This window comes from Podarcis melisellensis (assembly GCF_964234715.1).
Source record: "Podarcis melisellensis genome assembly, chromosome: 5".
NCBI classification, from domain to species: Eukaryota; Metazoa; Chordata; class Lepidosauria; order Squamata; family Lacertidae; genus Podarcis; species Podarcis melisellensis.
The window spans coordinates 78,484,608-78,494,104 of record NC_138537.1 but is presented as its reverse complement, the minus strand read 5'-3'; the positions used below and the strand labels follow the sequence as shown (position 1 = coordinate 78,494,104).

The 9,497-nt window shown below is 41.0% G+C and overlaps 1 long non-coding RNA gene across 1 annotated transcript; it reads left to right on the top strand.

Annotated features, from left to right (window-relative positions):
- The first annotated feature begins 6,885 nt into the window (after positions 1-6,885).
- Positions 6,886-9,229, top strand: LOC309371285. The gene is made up of 3 exons (XR_014169013.1): positions 6,886-6,966; positions 8,427-8,473; positions 8,808-9,229. It is a non-coding gene; the product is annotated as an uncharacterized lncRNA (long non-coding RNA).
- The last annotated feature ends 268 nt before the right edge of the window (positions 9,230-9,497 follow it).

Sequence of the window (9,497 nt, the reverse complement as noted above, 5' to 3'; positions counted from 1 at the left end):
GATGGGAGAAATTACCTCTTGATATCTTCCCCTGAGCTTTACCTCAGAGAAATTACCGTATTTTTCGCTCTATAAGACGCACCAGACCACAAGACGCACCTAGTTTTTGGAGGAGGAAAACAAGGGGGGAAAAATCTGAATCTCAGACGCCAGAACAGCAAGAGGGATCACTGTGCAGTGAAAGCAGCAATCCCTCTTGCTGTTCTGGCTTCTGGGATAGCTGCGCAGCCTGCATTCGCTCCATAAGACGCACACACATTTCCCCTTACTTTTTAGGAGGGAAAAATGAGTCTTATAGAGCAAAAAATATGGTACCTCATGATATCTTCTGCTGAGCAGGGAGTCAGGGAGGCTAACTATTAAGCACAAGAGGTCAGTGCAGCTGGTGATTTTGTTCATAAGGTTAGTCCTTTTCCGAAAAGTATAAAGGCCTGGTGTTGTTGTTTTTTAAAGCAACAAATAAGTGTCAGGCACATAGCAGGCAGCCTCTCTATATTTCCGGGAAAGTTTGGGCACCCAGGAAGGCTGCATCATGCAGACTACTGACAAAACGATTTGTAGAATGAAAAGGCACTCACAAACCTCACAGCCACCTCAAAAGTAAGTTAACCATGACAACATCTCTGCATCCCATCCATGAGAGCTTTACCAAACTTTTCTCCTCCTTTTATAATTTTTTCCTAAATAGATGGAGAATGGTCGGAGGAAATGCTTGAGAAATCTTTAGCGCAGTACTTTCCCACACTCTAAGTTAGGGTTGTCATATATCTGGAATTTCCCAGACATACCCAAAATACTGCAGTTGGAAGCAGTGCCCAGGTGGAAAGCGGCAAAAATTTCTGGGAAAATCCAGACATATGGCAACCTACATTAGAAAAGCCTTGTGATAATCTCTGGCCCTTATTGGCTGTATATGACAATGACATCACATCTAAGGAGGTGATAGTGACTCAACAGATCTCCCCATCTCAGTCCTTGCCTCACCTGTGCCTGGAATCACTTGGCCTCCTGGTTTTGTGTATGAATACTCTTGACACGTGATTGATCTCACAGGAGACATATTAAGTTCTGTTGGTGCATTAATGTTTAAATCCCCAGAATTTACAGAAAACCCTGCTTGGAGTGAAGTATAGGCAAAAAGGATAACTGATTATTATGGCTTTCTCTTTATGCTTGATGGTTTAAAGTCCCCAAAGCCAAATTTAGTATAATGTATATATTAAACATTAATGGACAAAGTAAATGCTGAGTTTTCTTTTAAAAATGTATAATTCAAAGGAGTGCTTGTGCACAGTGTGCTAATGAACAAGATTATCCCCCAAACAGCAAAATAGAGTCTAATATCCTTAAATAGATGAGGCTAAGAGCTGTTGCCTTAATGTACCAAAAATAATGGTTGATTTCCCTGTTCCAGAATGCAGATTAATGTGATATTTATTCCTGGTCACTTAATTCTTGGCCACCTAAAATGAATATGACACTTGGCTCCTAGTTGTGTGATAAACAGCACAGTTTAAAAAGCAGAAAGCCGTTTTATTTTAGGCACAGCTGAACAAATATTTCATATCCAATAAAATTACCAACAATAAATAGTCTCTCTCCCCCCCCCCACTCCTTCCTCCTTGTAGAATGCTGGCAGACCGTCCATAATTTTTCTGAGTTGCTCAGTTCCCAAAATAATACAATAGCATTTGGAACCAATTTCTCTTTTTATGTAAATTGGCTTTCCTGATAAGTTGCTTGTGTAACTCACATGGTGTTTGATTTCCAATTTCTGATTGGATAAACAGATACTTAGAATTCACACAGTAAAGGAATGTAAGATGAATACCAAAGATGGGCAGTTGGTGGCCTGTGAAATAGACCTGGGCCCGAAAGCAATAGTCTCTGGCTACCAATGATTGTACCAGATTATAATCAGAGTGGGGTTATAATTTCCACTCACCTCCTCCAAGAGGGGGGCAGGGTTTGTGACACTGTGTGGGCTTACCTAGCCAGGTGCTACCCACCTTGCTACAGGGTGGCCATTGCTCCACCCCCATCTCAGCAGGCCAATGGGCTGCCAGCTGGGGGTGCGATGAGGGCCGGTGCTCTTCAGCCCAGGCTCACTTTGATTTCTTTCCAGGTTCACCCGCTCAACCCTCCCTAAAATATAACATGGTCTTCTTTTGCAGGCTAACCTTTTGTTTCCTAGGTCAGCGGGCGCTGCTATGGTCATAAGATGGTTGCTGTATTCAGAACCGGGAAGGAATTTCCCTGCATTGGTAGGTTTTGCCTTCCCCATTGGGATTCATCACAACTTTAGTGGTTTTAGGCCTTGGTCGGTATTCTATAGCCTATCTGTGAGTCGGGGGCAGCGTACTGATGTACCCCCATACAGCAGAGTTTGCAGGGCCCATTAAAGGGTTAATTGTGGGAGTCACTGGCCCTAGAGCAGCGGCATAGAGGTCAAACTCCCGGCTTTGGTGAAGTGGGAGGGCATGCTGTGTAAGTTCACGCTTTACAGTCCCCTCCAACAACACCTGACTGCCCTCTGCATCCTCAGCCCCTGTGGGGTATGAGAGGGATACCTTCCAAGGCCTAAGCCAAGGTTCCTACACCTGAATTTAATAAAGTTGTGGCCTAATTTAAACCCATACATGGGTGTCATGTCTCATTTATGGGTGGTGGGCTCCAGACACAGGGTTTAGTGCATGGGCTTGCAAAAATGCTCTGTTTTATACATATTTCTAGATCATGCATGGTTGGGAAAGGCAAAGGTGTTGTCTCTTAAGATAATCTTTCAAAAGGTACATTTGGTTTGGAGGGTCACATTGTGTTAGCCTGCTATAGCCCTGCAAACATGATCCGAGTGGAATCAGCTATCTATTCTGAGCCCTCTTCAGGTGTTCCTTTAAAGCAAACCATTCACATTGTATAGAGGAAACAGGGATGTGTGCCCTTGGGTCTCCAGCACCCTTTGTGAATTGGAGAGCCACTATCTACGATGGGGAGCATCCTCTACCTGTAGGATTCCTGCGTGTTTTAGTACCATTGGTTGGTATTCCATTAAGTGTTACTCAGAGGAAATCCAATTAGTGTTGCCGTATTTTGAAGAGCAGAAAAGAGGACACACTTGCCAACTTCTGCTTTTAACTATGGATCGCTATGACAACTCTACCCATGAAAATGAGGATGTGTCTTGGAAAAAGATGGCAGCCCTATGATGGGCCTAACTTAGTCATTATCATTAAGTTCAGTGAGTCTACTCTGAGAAAAACTTAGTAGAATACCACCCCATGGATTTTACTTGATGAGAAGGGATTCCATATCACAGTCCTCCAACTTGTGGAGGGTGACAAGGGGATAGGAGTGAGCATGCTCATCCCTTCTTCCTCGTCCATACAATATTAATCCCACGGATAAAATAACACCTCATGCGTTATCTGATGTACTTGTTTTTTATGACTTTCTTTAGAGCTTTATCCAATGTGTCATCTTTTTCTGTAATTTTAAATGTTTAATCTGTTAACAATGCTGTTCTACAAAGAACATTTGTGATATTGAATTATTCATTTTAGTGTCTTATTTTTTAAAAAAAAATACTATTTGAAGTATGTAGAAATGTTTTTATTAATTTCACATGACGAAAACAAAATCATAAACAAAACGGGTTTTAAGTTCCTTTATTTCTACGATCACTTTTGTTCAAATTTGGGTTGGTGAGGTAAGTAGTTTGGGGCTTTATCAGCATTCAGCATTCTAGGCCAAGTGTTCCATATCTGGGAGCTGTAAAATCATCTTGCCTCATCTGATCCCAGCTGTCACATGGAGACATATAATAAATATCTCCTGAAATCAGCCATTTGATAGAAATCTTCCTATCAGTTTGACAGGCAGTTTGATCAACATAGTGTCAAGGATCATTAAGCGATACAATTTGCTTAACCTGCATTTAATATCACAATAATTCATCAGTTTAGATCTTTTAAATTATCCAGACAGGGATTGCACTGGCAAAACAGCAGCCACGTTTAGCAATACACAAACGCTGAGCAGGAGAAACTGCCCCTGAGTTGTAAGGACTTTCTAGCATCTATTGCCTCTTTCTTCCCACCCACCTTAATATTTTATTGTCTTTTCTAATGCTGCAGTAAAGATTGTATCCTCCTTAGGGTTGGGTCCCTTTACACTTTACTCAAGTGTGCATTATACTCTAACTGGATCTGTGTACATTGATGGCACCAATGTAAAATCTACATCTATGGGAAACCTGTCCTATGGAAGTCTATTGTAGACCCTGGTCTGATGCTGCTTGCATCATCTGTATCCTGTGTGATATTTAGTCAAGACTTTTCTGTTTACCAAGGTGCTGGGGAGATTCTCACTAATGCCAACCTTTTCACTTAATGTACTGCTGCTGTTATTATATTGCTGCTTCCGCTATATTAATCACCCCATTTCCAGAAAGGAGGCACAAGACGCTTATGCATGGTGTGAATGAAGTCAACATTTCATTAGAAACTGTGAATCACCATCCTACTCATCTCTCCAGTGGAAGTTCCTGATGCTTACTTGAGACTTAAGGAAACTGATGCTTCCAGCTGCCTGTCAGGTTAAGCTTGGACCACAGACGAAAGCCAGTAACCCATGCTATTTGTTATGTATTCAGTGCTCTGTGTTTGCCTGAGCTTGAGTCTGGACTGAGGGTTCTGAGCCCCTAAGTTCTGATTCGATACATGATATCCAATCACAGAACATTTCAGGATTTGGGCCTCTGCCACTGGCCCTTAAACTCTGAGTCATGATTCGCAGCTTGGAAGTTTAGAAAACCAATCGCGTTGGGAGTGGGAGTGGCCCAGACCTTCAGAAATGTATATAAGCAGTTGCTTTGCCTCTGCTGTCCAGCTCTTTAGTTCAATAAAGGTTCTTGTACCCTCCAACATTTATCCAATGAAAATAGGGACATCCTAAGGAAAAGCAGGACATTCCGGGATCAAATCAGAAACTGGGACGGTTTCTCTAAATCAGGGAGAGCCCTGGAAGATAGGGACACTAGGAGGGTATGAACCAATTGCCCTAAGGCAATGTATCTCTAGTTCACATCATGCTTGCATTTCCTCTGTCCAGAATGACTTTTCACCTATTTAAAGTTATTTGTGCTTTTATTCTCATCATAGCCACTTTTTCTATACATTTCTATCTGAGATTGACACTTCTTGACTTTCCTTCCTCTGCCTCCTGTGATCTGAATGTGGGGAGGATTATAATTTGCATATCAGTTTCAAATGAATTAGTGTACTGTAATGTAATGTATTGCAGTCCAATGCAATACCTAAAGCCATTAAATATATTTAATCAATTTACCCCCATGTATCAGAGCCTTGTGGACCAGCAAAGTATTAGAATATATGTAATTGTATCAGTCACAACATTGCAGTAACTTTACTTCAAGAAATAGTTCTTTTTTATATTTCATTATTATTAAAGATGTTCATGAAATACAAAAGAACGTACAATATCTCTCTTTTTTTTTTTGTACAGGTTATAAAGGTTTTTTTTGTTACGTTGAGTGTAAGACAATATGGTATCCCAGAGGTAGGGGGAGAGAGTAGAGGGGAAAGGCTGGGTGATAAACTTGCCCACAATTTCCCCCCTTCAATTTGGTATATTTGTTTGGTTAATACTAAAGGAGTGTGCTGCAAAACTTTCTGCTTCCACTAAAATTTGTCAGAGGTTTTGCCTGAGAAGCAACCCCCAAACTCTCTAGAAATTTTGCTTTAAGTAAAATGTGGTGACAGCCTAAAATTCAGCAGAACTCCCCTCAAAAATGGTGCCTAGTTTTATCGAAATTATCTTGGCTAACTCAGGGTATGAGTTAGCTAAGACACATAAGGTTATCACCCTGCTAAACAGGCCTGAATCTGGTCATTCCTGGATGGGTGACCACAATGTCACCTTGGGTTCCATGATAGAATAAAGGTTGGATATAAATGTAATAAAGTAAAATAAATAACCTTGGAATTCCTCTGCTATTTTATTTCAGCAATAACCTTCCAAATTTGCTTCATTTTTTTTTCCTTTAAGAAAGCTGTTGGTAGCAAGTATTTCTGAAAAGAAAAAAAATAAAGTTTCTCTCAGCTTCTTGATGCTATCATGCTGATGAAATACTTAAAAGGGAGCATTTTATAAATATTTCCTTTCATAGTCAGGGCAGAATACAATGACTAATTCTATTTTTTTTTAATTAAAAAAATTATCAATGACAGTTGGAGGAAATCACCCACGTGCTTCAGATGGCAAAACTGAAGTGGATTTAACACAATCTAGTTAAATGTTTTGGCTTCTGCTTTTCTCAGTAACTAAGCTGGGCTTTCAAATGAATGCTGAGAGATCTGGTGGCAATTTTAAGAATGCCCAGAATTTAATGATTTTAGTGAGTGCCTCATCTGCAAGATATTTATTTTTGTATTTGAGGGGAAATAGGGCACATAAGTGTCAGGTTAAAAGCATCAGCCATTAGGGTACTGAACCTATAGATCCAGAGGTTTGCTCTTGATCTCTGATAATGCTTCTTGTTTGGATGATGGAGGATAGAGATCGGCTTGTGAGTGTGTGAAGAAACTAGCCTACTTCACACAGGTAAAATGTGCATTTGTTACTTCTCCCTCTGACTCCACCAGCCACTGGCATGTGGCCCCTAGAAGGTTGCTTTGAAATGCCTTTTTTATCTTAGCAACTACATGGCCAACTGACATGAAAGGTTTCCCCATCTTAGGGAGAAAGTAATGCCTTTGTGACATCATCTGCAGGCATTACACTGCTCCCCACCAATGGACAAGAATTCTGAGATGTGGGGATTGGTGCATTGGCTAGTGATGTCACAAAGGCAGTACTTTCTCCAAGCACAGCCAGTGGAGCAGGCTAGAGCTGAGCCTGACTGAAGGGAGGACAGGAAGGATGCAGAAGTCTGAAGTAAGGATGAAGGTGAGCCGGGGGACAGAGGAAATGTCTTGCCAAGGGGCTGAGAGAAGGGATGGAAAGAAAGAAAGAAAGATGGGGTGAAGTCAGCTGAGAAAGGAGGGCTAGGGAACTTAGGGTTCCTGTCCTGCTCAGCTTCAGTCCATCTTTAGGATCACCTTTCCATATGAATTTGGGAATTCATAAATAATATCCCTGAAGACATAATAGGAAATGTTTCCAATTCATAAAGGATATGGCTAACAGAATTGAAATGTTTTGAAACACATTGTTTGTTTGCTCTTTGGAGGAGAGGACCAGATGGCTGGTTGTGGGTATTAAATTGCGTGGTGTGTCTCCCCCCCCCCCCGTGTATCAGATGTGGCACCCAACATTCTTACATTCAGTAATGTTGTCTCACATTGTGAGACGTGCAGCTGATGGTCTGTTTAATAAAATCATTTCTTTCCAGTTCTCCTTTTAAAGGTAACTGTTTATCGTGGGTTTATCATGCATGTAATACAGCAACCAGATTCTCAATGATGCCAACCGCAGAGGGTTGACGAGTGTTTCAGTTCAGCTCCCACACAATAACCTTCAAAGATATGAAAGCTGGTAGAAAGCAGATAAAACAGACACACTGGTAGATTTTGCAAATTCTTCTGAATTGGCTACCAATGGATAGCTCTCCCAGAAAGCCAGTGAAAGTTGAGAGCTGCTGCGTGGAAGTATAACCCTGTGATTCCTGCATTGCAGGATATTCGACTAGATGACCCTCAGGGTCCCTACCAACACTATGATTCTATCAAACATCATTCTTTGAGGACATTGTTCTTGTGTCTGTGAGAAAGAGACATTTCGGAAAACATCTATCTAGTAGATACTTGCAATCAGTGAAATGCAGAGGGCATCTTTTCTGCAGAAAGTGTTCTGTGAGTTTGCTGGTTTCTCTGATTTAGTTGTCATGGTTGTTGCAATTCTGAAAGCCAAATAACAGAGGGTGGCCTGATTCGCATGTCATGTCAAGCCAAATCATAGCATAGTGCAAATGCACAAGTGTGCAGGCTTCATGAAATTCTGGCCACGTCTCTCTTCCCCAGTCAATTTGCTGCCTCACTGAGCTAAGGCATAGAATCATAGCATTGTAGAGTTGGAAGGTATCTCCAAAGGTCATGTGGTTCAGCCCCTTGCTCTGCAGGAATCTCAACTAAAGCATCCATGACAGATGGCCACGGTTTAACATGTTGCCTAGACAAGAGCTCATTGTTTAGCTCTCCTAGACAAATTAGAAACCATGGGATAGACCTTGGTTTCAGCACATGGTTAGTCTGCAGAGAGGTAAACCACAAGCCTGGGTTCAGAATGGCCAATACCACCATTTGGGGGAGAGTCTGATCCATTTGGGGCAGAAGTTGCTGCTCTGTGTCAGTGCTGAGACCTGCAGCAGATGGCATTGACAATGCATCATGTTCTGCTTAATTTATTAGCTGGCTTGGGAAGTTTCTGGCACGCTGCATGCCATACCACCAGACTGGTAAGTTAGATGCTTGAGGGAAGAGTTGGCCATGTTACCAGCCTCTCCCATTTTGTAAACCTTCAACATCTTCCCCAGATTATTTTGAAAATTATACACATTTTCCATCGCGCTCTTCAGAAGATGCCTTTTATCAACATTCAAATGATCTTTAAATAGCCTGTTTTTATAGGTATTATTTTAAGAGGCTGGAATTTATGCAACCAACATGTTGGCAATGAAATTTCTGCCACCTGTTTTCCCTACAAGCGGATCAAAACATCCACTTTGGCTTGCAATTATCCACTTCCATTTACTTTCTTGTATGTCATAATTCTTCCGTTTGCATTCCCAGTAATAGTGAGGAATCAGATATTTCCGACTACTGAAAAGCCATGCAAAAACACCGAACAAAGAGAAACTACCAGCCAATTAGACCAAATTAGAGCAGTAAAATGTGCATATTTTACAACACCCTGAAGTGTAACAGCCTCCGTTTTAGCCTGCTGTTACGGTATAAACTGATTTCACCCAAGCACTACCTGCAAACATGGGGCTACCACTCCTTAAATAAATGTTTCATGAACAGATCATATAAAACAATCCGTTGATTGATGAAATATACCTCTGAATAAAAATAATGGCTATGAAGAAAGGAAGCATGCTTTAAATGATATGCACGCAAAAGCACACATACAAAAAACAATTCCGAAGAAAGAAAATATACTTTAAAAAGATGTTCAGATAGCTCAGCAGGCATCACCCTCTACTCTTTGAGCCAGGAGGAGTTCTTTTAATGTTGCATTTTATGAATATTGTTAACCACCCTGGGGTCTCATGATAGGAAGCTTGTGAGAAAAGGAAGAGAATAAGATAAATACTAAATAAATTAATAAATCTGTAATGTGGCAGCTTTCCTCTGTGGTTGTTGTAAGTACTTGGATAGATGCCCCCCTTAAATGCCCAATTAATTGGGGAGTCTTTTTAATTTATCGTAAGTTCTGGAACTAATTAATCTAATGACTCAATCAGCCATTAGAAGAAT